Source organism: Lithobates pipiens, unplaced genomic scaffold (assembly GCF_037356315.1).
Source record: "Lithobates pipiens isolate NorthernLeopardFrog02 unplaced genomic scaffold, aLitPip1_a1.2 Scaffold_23, whole genome shotgun sequence".
NCBI classification, from domain to species: Eukaryota; Metazoa; Chordata; class Amphibia; order Anura; family Ranidae; genus Lithobates; species Lithobates pipiens.
The window spans coordinates 296,336,165-296,354,878 of NW_027507785.1; the positions used below are offsets into that span (position 1 = coordinate 296,336,165).

Sequence of the window (18,714 nt, forward strand, 5' to 3'; positions counted from 1 at the left end):
GTTTATCTATTTAAACTGACTTTCGTCCTTTGTACTTGACCGGTTTCCCTGGAAATTCAAGTGCGCTGGCTTTTCTGACCTGGGAGTGACAGAACGAATGTCTAAGAGTCACAGGACCTGCCCTCTCGAGCCCGGATGGTCACGGCGGCAAAATGGAAGGAGATCCGATGCGTTTGAAGATGCCATGACATAAAGCAGGTGCCTGAGCAGTTCACGCGACGTCAAATAAAAAAAAGCAGGTGCACGGAAGCAAAGCAAAAAGTCCTCGCACACAAAAAACAGCCTTCTAACTCTCTCCGGGAAAGAATATATTATAAAGAAGAAAAAAAAGCATAACAAATAACATACTGGGAAAAGAACGAGAGCTTAATGCAGAGAGTGACAGCCTATTCATTTCTACAGGCCGGAACAAAAATCTAAGAAATACTGAACCAAATTGAGAATCTGACAAGTTCTTCTGAGCAGTAATTATGTTTTATCTTTTGTGCGAGTCAAGAATATCTGTTAAAGGATTTGCATTTGTTTTACGGTGCAAGGCAAAAAAAAAAGCCAAGAATCTCAGAGTACCTTATACCCAGTTGGACCTGTACCTTGTTAAATGGACAGAGTTCCAGCAAATCGGCATAACTAGGAATTGTTATGGTCATGAGCAGGTACTGGAAAAATTACAACTTACTTAATAAAGCCGTGCAAGGGCGACAGGGCAATTCAGAATGCCATAGATGCTGGATTTCAGCTACTGGAGTCAAAGACTTGACTAAGCCCTAGCTACTTCTAACCCAAGCCCAACACACGGACTGGGGGTGCCGAGACAAAAAGGTAAAGAGGCTTCCGCCACTAGTGGAAGGAAAAAAAAAAAAAAACAAGCCATGTAAATTGGGTCTTTCCTACTTGAGCCTCTAGTTCCTTCTAACACAAGCCCAAAAGATGGACTGGGGGTGCAAAGACGAATGAGAGGTGGCTTCTACCACTGGTTAAAAAAAAATAAAAAATCAAATGCCATGTAAATCGTGTTTTCCCTACTTGAGTAAACCTTAGTTCCTTCTAACACAAGCCCAAAAAGATGAACTGGGGGTGCAAAGACAAAAGAGGGGACTTCTACTAGTGGTGGTGATGTAAACTGGGTCTTCCCTACTTAGCTACTGTACCCCATTAGCCTGGAGGTGCCAAGATGAGTGAGAGGAGGCTTCTACCACTGGTGGGGAAAAAAAAAAAATCCTATGTAAATCGAGTTTTCCCTACTTGAGTAAGCCCTAGGTTCTTTATAACACAAGCCCAAAAGATGGACTGGGGGTGCCAAGACGAATGATAGGAGGCTTCTACTACTGATGAAAAAAACAAAAAAAACAACCAAATGCTATGTAAATCGAGTTTTCCCTACTGAAGTAAGCCCTAGTTCCTTCTAACACAAGTCAAAAATACGGACTGGTGGTGCCAAGACAAAAAAAGAGGGGACTTCTACTAGTGGTGGAAAAAAATAAATAAATAATCAAATGCTATGTAAACTGGGTCTTCCCTACTGTACCCCATTAGCCATCGGCAAAACTGTAAGCCAACGGTATCACCCTAAATCCAAACTTTTGCTTGGCTAGTCACATGATAAAATATATATAAAATATATTAAAGTCAATTGACTATTGGAGGAAAATAACTACAAATACTAGTCTCTGAAGACCAAAATCACGACTTTATAAAAATATACCTTGCTATAAATAGAACATATTTAGGTCTTTGGAGTCAGTAGACTTGGCTTAGCCAATAAAAACAGAGAAGAGAGAGATATGTCAATCAGAATATATCTTGTGCTTGACTAGGAATATGTCATTGAATTTTGATTGGTTGGAATGGATCAGCACACTTTTCTGCTAGCATCATTTACTGGATAAGAAAAATGGGCTACATGCCGAGATTGAATTACTAAAAGAATATAGGCTGTTACTCTTAGCAAAGTGATTTTATTTTTTTTTTTTTACTAAACTTACTAAAGTAGTAGAGCGTGTTCACTTCGCAAAGCCATTTTTGATTTTGTATGGGAGTTTTCCCTTGGCCAAAAGATGTGAAGCTCTACTGAAGCAAGCCATCCAATCATGCGCAAGCAAAAAAAATAAAAAAAATTTAAGCTCTCATACGTACGATTGGTTATCCTTAGCTGTAGTGAAAAAATTGCTAGTGAAAATCCCTATACAAGATAAAAAATAAAAATCCCTTAACCTAGTAAACATACGCAATTCCTTTAGTAAATCAACCACTATGAGTCGCCAATACAGTTTGCCTCAACCTCCAAATAATGGAGGAAACAAAAAAATAAAATTAAAAAAAAAAAAAAGGGAAGGAAAGCTTGTAGGAATGCAAAAGATTTGCTAATATTGCAAATACATTTTTCTTAAACATTCGAGCTGATGACCAAACTCAAAACAGTCCTTTACTTTCACCTAGTGGTCAACCTTCATTGCACTAAGCTTCCGGTTAGCCACCACCAAGCAGCTTCCAAAAACACGGAAAAAAAAAAAAAAAAAAATCATACTACGGTAAAAAGCACCAAAAGAGACCACCGTATTGCAATCCACTGAAGACTTTCTAGTAAATGCAATTGTGAGTCATTTTCTTCTTCGCTCGGTAACTTGAAATTAAAAGATAAAAATATCTATGGCTGGAACACAATCGGATTAATTTAAGTCAGGAAAAAAAAAAAAAAGAATAAAAAAAAGCAGAGGAGTCTGTCATAATTCTCAGAAAACGAATCAGGTCGTTTGCACAATGCTACATTGTTGGTAGGGACCGTGGCTGCTCGAGTTTCATCCAGGATTGCCAACCTACCAATGGCAAGCAGAGCGCTACAAGAAGTGTGTTCATTGTTTATGGCATGTCATTATTCCGCTTTTCCTGTAATTATCCAGGCAGCCTTACATAAAACAAAACAAACCTTGAACTTTTAATTTATCTCTGGAAACCAGCCTACAGCAACTTGAAAAGCTGGGAACTATAAATATTATATATATATTTTATTATTATTTTTGTAAAATTGTGCATAGGGGGGGGAAATAAGGAAGAAAATAGCAAAAAAATTAATAAAAAAAAAAAAATGAATATATATATATATATATATATATATATATATATATATATATATATATATATATATATATATATATATATATATATAAAATAAAAAACTGTTTCTCAATACTATCCAAATGAGCCACATTTCTGTGCTTCAGTGTTTTTTTTTTAAAAAATAATAAAAGAAATAAAACAATTGTCAGCCTAATAGCCTCATATGCAAGTGTACAAAAGTCCCTCTTCCTCCAAAGGCCAAACTGGTAACCAACTATATTCATAGGTAGTAAAGAATTGTCCCTGGAAATCATTTCAAGAGATTGTTTGCAATGCACTAAACAAGTTGGATGCATTTAAGCAGCCAGCAGTCCACAAGAGTTAAATAAAAATGGACGTTCAGGACATGCAAAACAATCCAATAGCGAAACAAAAACTCAGAACAAAAGGTCTGGTAAAAAACGGAAAAAAAACAAACATGAGGTGTATTGGTGACCCAACTGTAAATAAATCTGTAACGAGTGTATTGTGTGCCTAGTCAAACCAGAAAACGCCCATTCAAAGTGGCCCTGCTTAAATGAAGGGTGTCTAGGAGTCAGAAAAAGAATGTGTAGCTTGTAATGAGCATTGAAGCCAACAAAAAACAAATCAGATCTACTAATAGAAATACCACGGTCGTAAATTAGAGACGTGGAAAAAAAAAAAAAAGGAACTGTGGTATTAACATCTTGGAAGGAAAGTACCATGAAAATATGATGTGCAGGTTGAGAGGGCAGCAGTTAAAGTCATCCAAGGCTTGGAACATGGGGGGTTAATGCAAGGTTGGTCAGGAGGAAGCTAGCCAGCTTATCAGATGTGGCCTTTTCCAACTGCTATGCAAATGTTGGCTCCTGGACACCAAAAGAAAAATGCAAAAAAGCTGGCTACTAAGAAAAAAAATTAAAATAAGAAGGTGGGAAACACCCAGAAAGTCTGTTAATGTATCAGATCATTGTAAAAATTACAGCAATAAAAGTCAAACTGTGCAAAGACTTGCAGGGCTGGATGGAGAGATCAGTATCTCAGAACTTGTTCCTGCACTCTTTGGGAGGCAAGACTTGCTTCTTTGAAGTTAAATCATTAATAAAAGTCAGCCAGCCAAACCCTTTAAAGAGGCTTTTTATTATGGAAAGTTCAAGTTAAAACTTGACGTAATTGGTTCCTCTCCTGCTTACCTGGTCTGACTTTCCAAAACGAGTAGGGATAAACTCAGGTCCAACCTGTCCAATCCACCTAAAGCTCCCTCCCCCCCCTCTTTGCTCAGTAGGCTATCAAAACCAGTTGAGAACCCCGTGAAAATGCCCCTACCTGTGTCAACTGTGAAGAGAATCCAACCTTGTTTATTCATGGTGACCATCAAAGGATTATTCAACCAAGCCAACTGCAATAACCCATAGCAACCTCCTTTTCCTTGCTTTGGCAGCTCTACACCGATAGGTCGAATTTCAACCGTTTGCCATGATCGAGATGGTGATGCAAGTCAATCTGGTCCTACCAAGTCTTGCAGGGCATCAACTATGCATGGACAATATAACAATATGAGATCTTTCGAGAAGGGTTCACATAGCTGGGGTTGCCTGTATGGTTTTTTTAGTGTCAATGTTCTAGCCCCAGCAAGCCTTTAGATAGCACTGTGAAAAACGTTGGCGGTATATAAAATCGATAAGAACCCAGTTGACAGCAATTTAGGTGCCAAGATAGCAATCACCAGCAACGCCTCCCTTTAAACTCAAACAACCGAAACATTCAAAGCTTCTAAAATCTAGAAAAAGAGTAGCAATTTAAAACACAAATCTTGGCATGCACTGTGCCTAATGACAAAGTTTAGTCTGCTACAATAAATCGTGACCCCCCCCCCCCCCCCCCTCTCCAATGAATTCCATTGAAAAGAATCCTATAAACTGGAAGGCCAGGCCCTTTACAAGAAAACAACTATCCATTTCATGTTTAAAAAAAAAATTCTGCTAGCCATCCATAAATTCATTTAGACTCAGAAAACAAACTATGGACAAAGTTTTAATACCTCTCAAATTCTCAACTTACAGTAATAAAACAGATAGCGTGTAAGACAGACTATAGATCGGGTAGCAGGAAATATCACTTTTGGCAAGGAGAGTCAAAACAAAATGGCTTTGCTCTGAAACCTTTGCCTAACTGGAGAACGAAGGGGGGAAAGAAAAAAAAAGAAAAAGAAAAAACGAAGGCCCAGAAGAGTGAGGTCTGGGTTATTTTGTGTGTCTCCAGTCTGCACCAATTGATTTTTAATATCTTGTAATGAAATACAAAAGCTGGAACTCCTGGTTAAAATGCACACTACAAATTCTATTTAATATGATCCAGCGAGGGGGGGGGGGGGAGGGGGAGTGGGGGTAATTGCACTATTAAATGCAAAAAGCAGCAGAGCAGGAGTTAAAAAAAATCTTTACGATCGACTGGGCTTTTTTCTTTTCCTAATAAGTTTGCCGGTATGCAGAGAAAAAAAAATGTAAGATGGTAATTATATCTGCTGTGTACAGATGCATCATTACGTAGTAGGCTTAGATGGGCACTAGAAACATTCTGTATGGTCGTCACCTAATGCCACCACACTAGTGAAAGGATTACGATATGGCAATAATAATAATAATTGCTACAGTTGGTCAAATTTTGGATTTGCTTTTGGTTTCTAAATCAACTACGCAAGAGATTTTTTTTTAAATGAAGCATGAGGTTAACCTCTTGCAGACAGATTCCTTGACTAGACCAAGGTGTAGAAAACAAGGCATCAAGGGGTTAAGCTTGTACAACAAAGATTAAAAATTATCCTCAACTTGACTACAAATGAAAATAAAAATAAAAAAATTGGTGGCCAAGTGGACTTTCCTTTGGATTCTAACTCAACTACTCAACATTCTGAATTGCTTGTAGGCATGGGGGTTAAACTCTTGTAGACCAGTTCATTGAGTAGACCATGGTGTAAAAGACAAGGCATCAAGGAGTTAAGCTTGAACATCAAAAGACTAAAATTATCCTCAATTGGTCTAAAAATAAAAAAAAAGAATAAAAAAAAAAGAAGAAGAAGTGGCCAAATTTTAGACTCTCTTGGTTTCTAACTCAACTATGTATGATCATTTTGAAATGCTTGGAAGGATGAGGTTAACATCTTGTAGGCAGATTCATTGACTAGATCATGTTGTAGAAGACAATGCATCAAGGAGTTAAGCTCAAACAAAGATTTTGATTCTCAATTGGTCTAAATATTTAAAAAGAAAAAAAAATGTGGCCAAGTTGTGTACTCTTGGTTTCTAACTCAATTGAAATGCTTGGAAGCATAAAGTTAACTTCTTGTAGACAGGTCCATTGACAAGACCATGATTGACAAGACCATGGTGTAGAAGACCAGGCATCAAGGGGTTAAGGAGGTAAGGAAAAAAGGAACAGCATCCACCTTTCCAGAGGCTCAAGCTGAAACCCATAGCAAGTATCATCTTCAACTGGCATTGTCAACTATGGGCTACCACGAAGGCTTGCCCAAACACAAGGCCAAAGTAAACTAGATTTCTCGAGTTGAAAAAAAAAAATCCCTTTTTCTTAAGGCCAAAACAGGCTCCGTGCATCGGATTCTAAAAAAAAAGGTCACTTTTCATGAGCTCCGCACACAGCACAAAACAGATTAGCTCTTTTCAAGGGCTCTGTCCCAAAATGTTTCTTGGTCAACACAACTACAAAAACAGCAGACGCTTCAATTCAACCGACCATCGTGCAATCAGCAACCCCCCCCCCCCCCTTCCTTTCTATCCATCTCTCTCCCCACCCCCGTGCCCCTTTGGGCCTCAATTCAGCCAGAGAAATTCGAGGCAGGCTAAAGTTTTCTCAAATGAGAGAAAGAGCTGGGTAAAGCTTTGATATGGTAATGGACCCCTTCAAAACCGTAAGAATTCACACTTGCATTAATTCAAACAATTTGTGCAGAGTGATGTGAAATGGCACCTCTTATAGTAGCAGGCAACAAAAGAGAAGGGGGGGGATTGAGGGAAAGAGAAGGAAAAAAAAAAAGGAAAGCAAAAAAAAAACCAAACAAGAGGGCATTTGTTCTGCAGGAACCTTCTTGTGTGCCCTAGGATATTTATGTGAAAAAAAAAAAGAAGGTGGCACACACCTGAACATAAGCATAGAGGGGTGCTGGCAATGGGTGCAGTCCATTCACAGCGTCGACAGGCGCACATAATATCCATCAGTTAGGAAATGTGCTGAGGATAACACCTCCAAGCCTCTGTGCCCCCCCCCCCCACCCACCGCCACCCCCCCCTCCCCGGCCGCAGCTGTCCAAAACCTTGCATATGTTGCTAAGCTATTCTGCTTCTCTTTTTCACAAGCCCATGCCACAAGGGGTCAGGTAACATTTACGAATTGCAGGAGAGCATCAGTAACTGGAGGCACAATGGGTTCTGGGAGCTTGAGGGCCACCGTGAACGCCACTCATGGTGATCACATGCAGGAAATGCAGAGAACCCCCCCCTCTTTTTACGTCAGGACGAGAGGGTGAAGAACCAGAAATAAATGCATAAGCCTAGCAGTTGGCGCCCTACGTTTTGTAGCTTCCACCATAGGCCGGAAATAATTTAAAAAAAATATATAATAATAATAATTCTACCTTAAGGAGGTTTTCCAAAAAGGCATCTGACCCCGGACAGTTACGGAGCAGCACCGGAAGCCTATGGGAAAGTTCGGGAGCTTAGCCCCCCGGATTGTGTCTGGCTGGTTGGCAACCCCAGAACAAAAGAAGCCCGCATCTAATTGTTGCCATTCATACCAGCTCCAGGGGCCACTTCACATCTGGCTGCATTTTCGCGTAACCTCTCTGCTTGTCCCAAGATACTGCCGCCTTCCCTCCCCCAACCTCTAGCAGACCCCCAGTCCTGCAAGAACCCCCCCTTTACTCCCCTGCCCACCCTAGCTACATGCTCTATGAAATAAAATAAACGGACTACACACATGCATACATGCAAACACAAGCCATGTAGGACACACAAAGGGGATACTGCATGTCTGCAACCACCCGATTCACAAATCCCATGGCTGAGGGCGCCCCCCCTTTTTTTTTTGTTTTAAGAGGGCGCATGGATAATCTTGGGAACCACACTGCCCTCTTTGGGCACGCCAAGAGGTCTTCTACCCCACCGCTAGGTATATAAACGTTATTTACAAGGGGCCCTCGTTGCCTAGGGCCAGGTCACCTTTGGAAAAATGCGTCTAGAGATCCTATTAGGTTACATGCAGGGGGGGGGGGGGGGTGCTGGGTGACCCTGCTGGGTGACTAGGACACCGCAGTGCACAGCGGCAGAAGGCAGCTCAGCCTCTTGTCTCCTGGTAGGTGAGCCCTGGGAAAGGATCAGAACAATCCCCTCCAGGGATCTGGGTTGGGAAGCAGATCACTTAGCAATCCCGGCTTTAAAATTAAAAGAAAAAACACATTACACCAGTTGAACCTCTGAGCTGCAGGAATAATGGAAGTTTGCAGAGCTCGGCGCATGAAGCACACACAGCCTCACAAAGTAGGGAAAAAAAACTACGAGCTTTGCTAGAGAGAAAGCAATGTGAGGAAGCCGGATCCCGCAGTCACTAGACAGCAGCCTTTCTCTACTAGGGTTCCACCAAAGGTGGTTAAGGTTTGCTATGGTGGATCAACTCCTACCTACACTGCCCATCTAGGTATAGGGGAGATTTTCAAAGAACATGCAACGTTAAGAGGTCCCTTCTACAGTGGCCATCAATGTACGGGGACATTTTTCAATTGACAGCCAACGTAAGGGGCCCCTTCTACACTGGCCTACAATGTACGAGGGACAATTCTGAAACAGACACCCGATGTAACAGGTCACCTCTACAATAGCCATCAATGTATGAGGGACAATGTTCAACAGATCTCCAACGTAAGGGGCTCCTTCTACATTAGCCATTGATGTACGGGTACATTTCTCAATGGACATCCAACATAAGGGGTCACTTCTACAATGACCATCAACATATGGGGACTTTTTTCAATGGTCTGCCAACATAAGGGGGTCACATCTACAGTGACCATTAATCTATGAGGGACATTTCTCAACAGACATCCAACATAAGGGGTCAATCCTACAATGACTATCAATGCAAGGTGGCACTTTTCAATGGACTTGGGCTGTGAACAGCGGTGTCTCTTGGTGTCACACCTAAAATGACCATTAATGTATGGGGGCAAATTTCCAATTCTATCCAACGTAATATTTTAGTTTGGCATTGACCATCAATGCAAGGGGGCACCTTGCAAGAGAACTTCCTTGAGCAATGGTGGACCTTTGTCTCCTACCTAACCAACCATCAATGCATGGGGGCACGTCTCCTACCTAACCATCACTGTAAGGGGGCACGTCTCCTACCTAGCCTTCACTGTAAGGGGGCACGGTTCCTACCTAACCATCACTGTAAGGGGGCACTTTCCTACCTAGCCATCAATGTATGGGGGCACGTCTCCTACCTAGCCATCAATGTATGGGGGCACGTCTCCTACCTAGCCATCAATGTATGGGGGCACGTCTCCTACCTAGCCATCAATGTATGGGGGCACTTTCAAGGGAACTTCCTTAAGCAATGGTGGATCTTGATCTACCTACGCTAACAATCAATGGATGTTGGCAATTTTCCAATGACATCCAAAACCAGGGGTCGCGACTACGCTGACCATTAATGTAATGGGTCACCAATGTTAGAGGGTACTTTTTAACAAATCTTCCTTAAGCAATGGTAGATGTTGATCTTCCATTACACCAACCGCCAAGGTATGGGGGCAATTTTTGACTTCCATCCAACATAAGGATGACCATTTACGTATGGGGCAATTTTCAATCTGCATCCAACTAGTTCCTTCTTCGCTGACCGTTAAAGTATGGAGGCAATTTTCACCGGTATCCAACGAGTTCCTTCTACACCGACCATTAAGTATGGGGCAATTTCCAACGGAATCTAATGAGTTCCTTCTACACTGACCATTAACGTATGAGGGCAATTTCCACCGGCACCCAAGGAGTCCCATCTACACCGACCATTAACGTATGGGGGCAATTTCCACCGGCACCCAAGGAGTCCCATCTACACTGACCATTAATGTATGGGGGCAATTTTCACTGCCATTCGACTCACTTCTGCACTGACCAACAACGTATTTAGGCAACTTTACCATGGACCATGAACATAAGGGGGACCTTGGCCACCATATTCTCTTCTGCCCATTATTTATTATAATTTAAAGTAATTTTGCCCTGTAGAGCAAGAGGAGGGTGTCGTAAAACGCTCCAGTAAATATTCTCCAGGTAAAGCACATTCATGCGTTGGCTTCTGGATCTACACATTTTACAGGATCACCTGAACACACCATAAGCTGTAGAAAGCAGGGGGCCCCTAGGAGCCTGAAAATGTAATTGTAGGGGGCCCCTCCAGGGTTGATAAAGGCTGCTATTACAGGGATCCTGGACCTAAAACCCTTTCTCTTACATGCTACTTGTGTGGTTACAATTGTACCAGATTCCCCACAAAAAAAAGGAAACATCTACAGAAGACTCCTACATTGTAACAGATTCCTGACAAAGGAAAGCCAACATTCTCTGCTGATCGGGTGAAGGATCTGCCTGGGGTTCTGTTGATCCCAGAGAACCCAGGACAGATCCTCCTGGCTGGATCCCTCCCAGGGATGGCTCCTCTTACCTGCTGCTGATTTGCTCCCAAGCTGGTCAGGTTGCAACAGTGACAAAAAAATAAATAAAAAAAAATGTCTCCAAGTAACAAAGAGGAAAAGAAGAGGAAGAAGATCAGGGGGGGATCTGGTGGTCCTGGGATCCAGTCATCAGGTGTGCAGCTCCTGGGATCCAGTCATCAGGGATCTGGTGGGATCCAGTGATCAGGTGGAGGGATCCAGTGTGGAGGAGGGATCCAGTAATAAGAGGGGGGGTTGTTTCCAGTAATCACAGAGCTGGGATCCAGTAGATCTCTCTCTCTCTCTCTCCCGGTCCGGATTATTAAGTCAACATTGTGCCAGCAGTTTCTCTATTCTCTCTTCCCATACAAAGCGGTGAGATCCCGGGCAGAGGAGAGGAGGAGAGGAGGGGGACTCCTCTGTTGGGGGAGTCACAGCTCTCCGCAGCCCGGACTCGGATGGAGTGTCGGGGAGGACGGGAGAAGCGGCAACATTCCGGCCTGGCTGGGCGCTCAGTGTCACATCTCCCCCAACACACACACTGCGGGCACAGCGCGATCCGGCCACAGGAGGAGGAGGAAGGGAGGGGCGGGGCGGAGAGAGAGAGGGAGAGGGAGGGGCTCCGACAACCGCCGGACACACCCACTCCTCCTCCACTTTTTTTTCTGCACGGACACGCCCACCGGACGGCGCTCCTGGAGATCTGCACCCCCGGCATCCCCGCCGATGTGACCCGCCCACCGGGCACGGGGGAGACCGAGACTGGGGGGGATACGTCCTCCGATCATAGACACGCATCCCCATACACCAACCCAGATCACTCTACATCGCATTGAAATTTGCCATACACTATACGATCTGATTGTACAGCTCCTCTCCATACACATACAATCTGATTGTACATCCCCTATCCATACACGTACAATCTGATTGTACATCCCCTATCCATACACGTACAATCTGATTGTACATCTCTTCTCCATACACATACAATCTGATTGCACATCTCTCCATACACTATACAATCTGATTGTACATCTCCTCTCCATACACTATACAATCTGATTGCACATCTCCTATCCATACACTATACAATCTGATTGCACATCTCTTCTCCATACACATACAATCTGATTGTACATCTCCTCTCCATACACTATACAATCTGATTGTACATCTCCTCTCCATACACTATACAATCTGATTGCACATCTCTCCATACACTATACAATCTGATTGTACATCTCCTCTCCATACACTATACAATCTGATTGTACATCTCCTCTCCATACACTATACAATCTGATTGTAGCTAGAGAGCAGGAGGTGTTGGGAGAACCTATACAATATGATTGCACATCTCCTTTCCACACACAATACAATCTAAAACAGTGGATTGGTTAGAAGCGGGATAGGCTTCTTTGAAGAGAAGGGTTTTCTGGGATTGTCTAAAGATGAATACGGGACAGTCGGGCAGATTGGGGAAGGGAGTTCCAGATGATGGGAGAAGCTCTGGAGAAATCCCGGAGGTGAGCATGGGAGGAGGTGACAGGGGAGCTAGAGAGCAGGAGGTCATGGGAGGACCTATACAATCTGATTGGACATCTCCAATCTGGTGTCCATGCACTATACAATCTGATTGGACATTTACATTATCTGTACACCAGTCAATCTGATTTTACGATCCCCTCCAATCCCTATCCAGTCAGGCCAGCTCTTGTACTACAGAAGATTGTACAATCAGATTGGACAGTGTATGGTGAGCTGTACCACATAACGGGGCTGTTAGTTCGGTTGTAGAAAACGCTGTTTGCCTGGCTGCCCAGAGCACAGCATTATTATTATAGGAGACGTTATTCCTTAGCTCTGCTCTCCCCGATCGTTGTTTCCGGTTCAGACTGACATCTCTGCACAGCGGGAAGACGCGGATCAGCAATACATCCCCCATGTGTCTTCTGTGTGTAAAATGTTTATTAACCACTTGGCCTCTGGAAGTTTTACCCCCCCCCCCCCCCCTCCCTTCCTGGCCAGGCCATTTTTTTGTGATTGTACAATCAAATTGTACAGTGCACAACTGGTCACCAACTATACAATCTCTTTTAAGCTATCCATACACTATGCAATCTGATTGTATTATTTCCTTTAAATCTACCAGCAGCTATGTACTGTAAGGGCCTTTGTGATTGGATGGAAATTGTGTGGGTTGTGTAGGTTTGTCATCCTATTACATGGTTTTGGTAAATGTGAATGAGATTGTACAGGGATTGTGACAATTAGATTGTAGTGTGTGTGGCAATCTACCTACAACTGTATGTAGTGCGCGGGCCGGCCTGAATGGATACACATGGATTGGAGAGGAAAGGATCGATCGGGGCACTGTTTGTTTGTTTGTTTGTTTTTTTGTTTGTTTGTTTGTTTTTTGTTAATAAAGGAATTGGCAAAAACTGATTTTTATTTTTTATTTTTTTATTAATGACACTTTTTTTTGGTGAATGATACAATGTACCCCGTACTCATTCATATGGGGGGGGGGGGGCTTCCAGATTCTGAAAAAGACCCCCTGTCCGCAGATCCCCCCCCCCCACAACCATCGGCCGGGGTTGTCGGAAAGAGGCCCTTGTCCCATCAACATACTTTGGGGAACTTCGGAAAAAATTTGTTATTTCGATCATTCATAAAAATCCAAAAATAAGAACCAAAAATCCGAAATTTTCGAAAGAACAAAAATTCGAAAAATAAAAATGAAAATTTGAAAATTCGATAGAATAAAAATCCGAAAATTTGAAAATATGAAATAATAACTCTTAAATTCTAGGTATGGGAATTTCCTTTCAAATTTGGCTGTTAGTGAACGTAAAAAAATACGAATTTATCCGAAGTTATGAATTATCGGAAATAACGAATGCCGTATGTAAACGAATGGAACGGAACAAATTCATAATAATAAATAATAATTACAAAATATTTTTTAATTATTATTTATTATTATTAATTTGTTACATTCCATTCGTTTAGATGCGGCATTCGTTATTTTGGATCATTTGTGTAACTTCCGATAAATTCCGATAAATTTGTATTCGTTGCGTTCACTAACAGCCAAATTTGAAGGGAAATTCCAACACCTGGAATTTAATAGTTATTATTAGTTATTGGGTTTGCGAATTTTCAGATTTTCGTGCTTTTGAACTTTGAGTTTTGTTCTTTTTGAATTTTCAAAAATTTCCGAAAAATTGGGTTTTCGTTAATTAAAATATTTCCGAATGAACAAATTTCTCAAATTTAGTCGAAAAACAAATTTGGAACCAAATGAATTGCAAAAGTTCTACTCGCCCCCCCCCCCCCCTTCCTGCATGCTCGGATAAGGGTCTCGTATGGATTTTGGGGGGGGATCCCATGCGTTTTTTTTTTTTACATTTTGGTGTGGGGTTCCCCTTAAAATCCATACTAGACCCAAAGGGGCTATGGATTGGGGGTGATCTTTTTTTTCATTCAGCTGTCAGCAGGAAAGCCCGCTGACAGCTGATGATTCATCCGTCTTTAATGACCCAATGGCCAGCTTCCCGGGCCTGCCCTAAACAACCAGCTACTCACTGTGCCCTGACTGGGCAAAGCTTTGCCCAGTCAGAGCTTAGAATGCAATGTGCAGCTCACAGTGCATTGTGGGGCACTTGCATGGCCGGTGATGCCACTAGGCAAACTAGGTAGCCACCTAGGGTGCACTGCTGCCTAGGGCGCACTGGTGTTCCTACTATCTTCTCTCTGCAGCAAGCAACTAAGTCTCAGCATCAGCAGGCAGCCGCTGCTCTTTTCGCACATTACACATAGACTCCCGAGTGAATGGAAGCAAACATTCATTGATGGTCCCTGGTAGGCTACATTGATGGTCCCTGGTAGGCTGCATTTCATAGTCCCTGGTAGGCTATATTGATGTTCTCTGGTAGGTTAGATTGATGGTCCCTGGTAGCCAACATTGATGGTCCCTGGTAGGCTGCATTGATGGTCCCTAGTAGGCTACATTGATGGTCCCTGGCAGCCTACATTGATGGTCCCTGGTAGGCTGCATTGATGGTCCCTGGTAGACTACATTGATGGTCCCTGGCAGCCTACATTGATGGTCCCTGGTAGGCTACATTGATGGTCCCTGGCAGCCTACATTGATGGTCCCTGGTAGGCTACATTGATGTTCTCTGGTAGGTTAGATTGATGGTCCCTGGTAGCCAACATTGATGGTCCCTGGTAGGCTGCATTGATGGTCCCTAGTAGGCTACATTGATGGTCCCTGGTAGCCTACATTGATGGTCCCTGGTAGGCTACATTGATGGTCCCTGGCAGCCTACATTGATGGTCCCTGGTAGGCTGCATTTCATAGTCCCTGGTAGGCTATATTGATGTTCTCTGGTAGGTTAGATTGATGGTCCCTGGTAGCCAACATTGATGGTCCCTGGTAGGCTGCATTGATGGTCCCTAGTAGGCTACATTGATGGTCCCTGGTAGGCTGCATTTCATAGTCCCTGGTAGGCTATATTGATGTTCTCTGGTAGGTTAGATTGATGGTCCCTGGTAGCCAACATTGATGGTCCCTGGTAGGCTGCATTGATGGTCCCTAGTAGGCTACATTGATGGTCCCTGGTAGGCTACATTGATGGTCCCTGGCAGCCTACATTGATGGTCCCTGGTAGGCTGCATTGATGGTTCCTGGTAGACTACATTGATGGTCCCTGGCAGCCTACATTGATGGTCCCTGGTAGGCTACATTGATGGTCCCTGGTAGGCTACATTGATGTTCTCTGGTAGGTTAGATTGATGGTCCCTGGTAGCCAACATTGATGGTCCCTGGTAGGCTGCATTGATGGTCCCTAGTAGGCTACATTGATGGTCCCTGGTAGCCTACATTGATGGTCCCTGGTAGGCTGCATTGATGGTCCCTGGTAGGCTACATTGGTGGTCCCTGGCAGCCTACATTGATGGTCCCTGGTAGGCTGCATTTCATAGTCCCTGGTAGGCTATATTGATGTTCTCTGGTAGGTTAGATTGATGGTCCCTGATAGCCAACATTGATGGTCCCTGGTAGGCTGCATTGATGGTCCCTAGTAGGCTACATTAATGGCCCCTGGTAGCTTACATTGATGGTCCCTGGTAGGCTGCATTTCATAGTCCCTGGTAGGCTATATTGATGTTCTCTGGTAGGTTAGATTGATGGTCCCTGATAGCCAACATTGATGGTCCCTGGTAGGCTGCATTGATGGTCCCTAGTAGGCTACATTAATGGCCCCTGGTAGCTTACATTGATGGTCCCTGGTAGGCTGCATTGATGGTCCCTGGTAGGCTACATTGATGGTCCCTGGCAGCCTACATTGATGGTCCCTGGTAGGCTGTATTGATGGTCCCTGGTAGGCTACATTGATGGTCCCTGGTAGCCTACATTGATGGTCCCTGGTAGCCTACATTGATGGTCCCTGGTAGGCTGCATTGATGGTCCCTGATAGGCTGTATTGATGGTCCCTGGTAGGCTACATTGATGGTCCCTGGTAGGCTGCATTTGATGGCCCCTGGTAGGCTGCATTTGATGGTCCCTGGTGAGGCTGCATTTGATGGGTGCTGGTGAGGCTGCATTTGATGGGCGCTTCATTAAAAAAGGTGGGATCTACATGGGCAGAGCAAAGGGGGTGGAGCCAAGGGGGTGGCAAAATGAGGTTTCGCCCTAGGGTGTCAAAAATCCTTGCACCAGCCCGGGGCACTTGGTGGGTGAACGCCCAGCCAAACACCCTGCACATTCGGATGTTCACTGAACAGGTGATGTTCGGGTTGAACTTTTGTTTGGCCCGAACCATTCACCCAACACTACTTGTGACTGTGCCTAGGCACTCCTATATCTACAGCCTCTCACCATAGCTGTATATCTGCAGTGTGAGATATAAGGTGCCATCGCCTCTGACTGTTAGTGTCACGAGATCTGGAGTGAGATTTGGTGACGCCATTACTTTGCTACTCGCTGTTCTCCTTGCTGGAGGCTCTGATATGAGGAAGCAAAGCCCTGCTCTACCAAGATGGCCACTTGTATATGAAGACATGGACAAGACATGGGAAGTCAGTAATGGGAGAAGATCAGGGAGACCACAGACAATACTGGTGACTAGTCCTTTGTCCTCTACCTGACATTTCTTAGTACATCTTCCAGAGCTCAGTTCCTCTCTAATGACCGTCTCCTCACAATGTTATTCCCTACTTCTGGAAAACCGGTTTGTTCAGTATTTGCCGGTTTAGCTGCTTTTGATCCTCTTTGCACACTTAGTCCTGATTTAGGGCTCCTCCACACGGGGAAGGGGGGGATGGGTGGGAAGTGGTTGCAATGAGAGCTAGATAGGGTTGTACACATACCCTCGTAATTTGCCCCCCTGGGCCTGGGCAGGAAGAAGATAGACATCAGCATATTGTGACTTCTTTTGGCCAGATATTCTAAATATTGGATCCACACAATTATTTTTACATACTATATGGTGGCACAGTGGTGTAGTGGGCAGCACTCTTGCCTAGCAGTAATAAGGGTCACTGGTTCGTATCCCAACCATGACATGACCTGCCTGGAGTTTGCATGTTCTCCCTGTGTGGGTTTCCTCCGGGTGCTCTGGTTTCCTCCCAAACTCCAAAGACATGCTGGTAGGTTTATTGGCTTCTGTCCCAAATAAATCAGCCCTAGTATATGAATGTGAGTTGGGAACCTTGGCTTGTGGGTCCCTTGAGGGTAGGGACCAATGTGAGTGTGTGATGTATGTGTGGAATGCTGTGTAATTTGATGACACTATATGGGTACTTTAAATAAATAATAATAACAATAGATGAGTATCTTAATGAGACACAATGTATATGGATAGGGACAATTGTAGACACAAATCCACACTCACACTGGATGGACTGGTGTCTTTATTCAACCTTACTAAGTATGTAACTATGTAAAAGTATTGGGGCACCTGTCTTTACACGCACATGAACTTTAATGGCATCCCAGTCTTAGTCCGTAGGGTTCAGTATTGAGTTGGCCCACCCTTTGCAGCTATAACAGCTTCAGCTTTTCGGGGAAGGCTGTCCACAAGGTTTAGGAGTGTGCCTATGGGAATTTTGACCATTATTCCTGAAGCGCATTGTGTGAGGTCTGGCATTGATGTTGGACGAGAAGGCCTGTCTCTCAGCCTCCGTCCTAATTCATCCCAAAGGCGTTCCATGGGGTCGAGGTCAGGACTCTGTGCAGGCCAGTCAAGTTCCTGCACCCAAAAACTCGCTCATCCATGTCTTTATGGACCTTATTTTGTGCACGGTGCGTAGTCACGTTAGAACAAGAAGGGATCAGCCACAAACTGTTACCACTAAGTTGGGAGCATGAAATTGTCCAAAATGTCTTGGTATGCTGACCCCTTAAGAATTTCCTTCACTGGAACTAAGGGGTCAAGCCCAACCACTGAAAAACAACCCCACACCATAATCCCCCTCCACCAAAAGTTTTGGACCAGTGCACAAATCAAGGTCCATAAAGACATGGAGGAGTGAGTTTGGGGTGGAGAAAATTGACTGGCCTGCACAGAGTCCCGACCTCAACCCCCATAGAACACCTTTGGGATAAATTAGAGTGGAGACTGAGAGCCAGGCCTTCTTGTCCAACATCAGTGTCTGACCTCACAAATACACTTCTGGAAGAATCGTCAAGCGTTCCCATAGACACACTCCTTAACCTTGTGGACGGCCTTCCCAGAAGAATTGAAGCTGTTATAGCTGCAAAGGGTGGGCCAACTCAATATTGAACCCTACGGACTAAGACTGGGATGCTATTAAAGTTTATGTGCATGTAAAGGCAGGTGTCCCAATACTTTTGACAATTATATATATATATATATATATATATATATATATATATATATGTG

At 43.7% G+C, this 18,714-nt stretch overlaps 1 protein-coding gene across 25 annotated transcripts in view; it reads right to left on the bottom strand.

Annotated features, from left to right (window-relative positions):
- Positions 1-11,371, bottom strand: part of ADGRL2 (adhesion G protein-coupled receptor L2) — a 284,260-nt gene extending 272,889 nt beyond the window's left edge. For 11 of the 25 annotated variants that reach the window (XM_077450386.1, XM_077450370.1, XM_077450366.1 and 8 more), the window contains exon 1: positions 10,813-11,369. The gene's annotated coding sequence lies outside the window, so the exon portion shown is untranslated. Of the gene's footprint in view, positions 1-10,812 lie in introns of all 25 variants that reach the window. The other 14 variants (XM_077450365.1, XM_077450363.1, XM_077450382.1 and 11 more) reach the window with 3 other exon arrangements.
- Between the last annotated feature and the right edge of the window lie 7,343 nt (positions 11,372-18,714).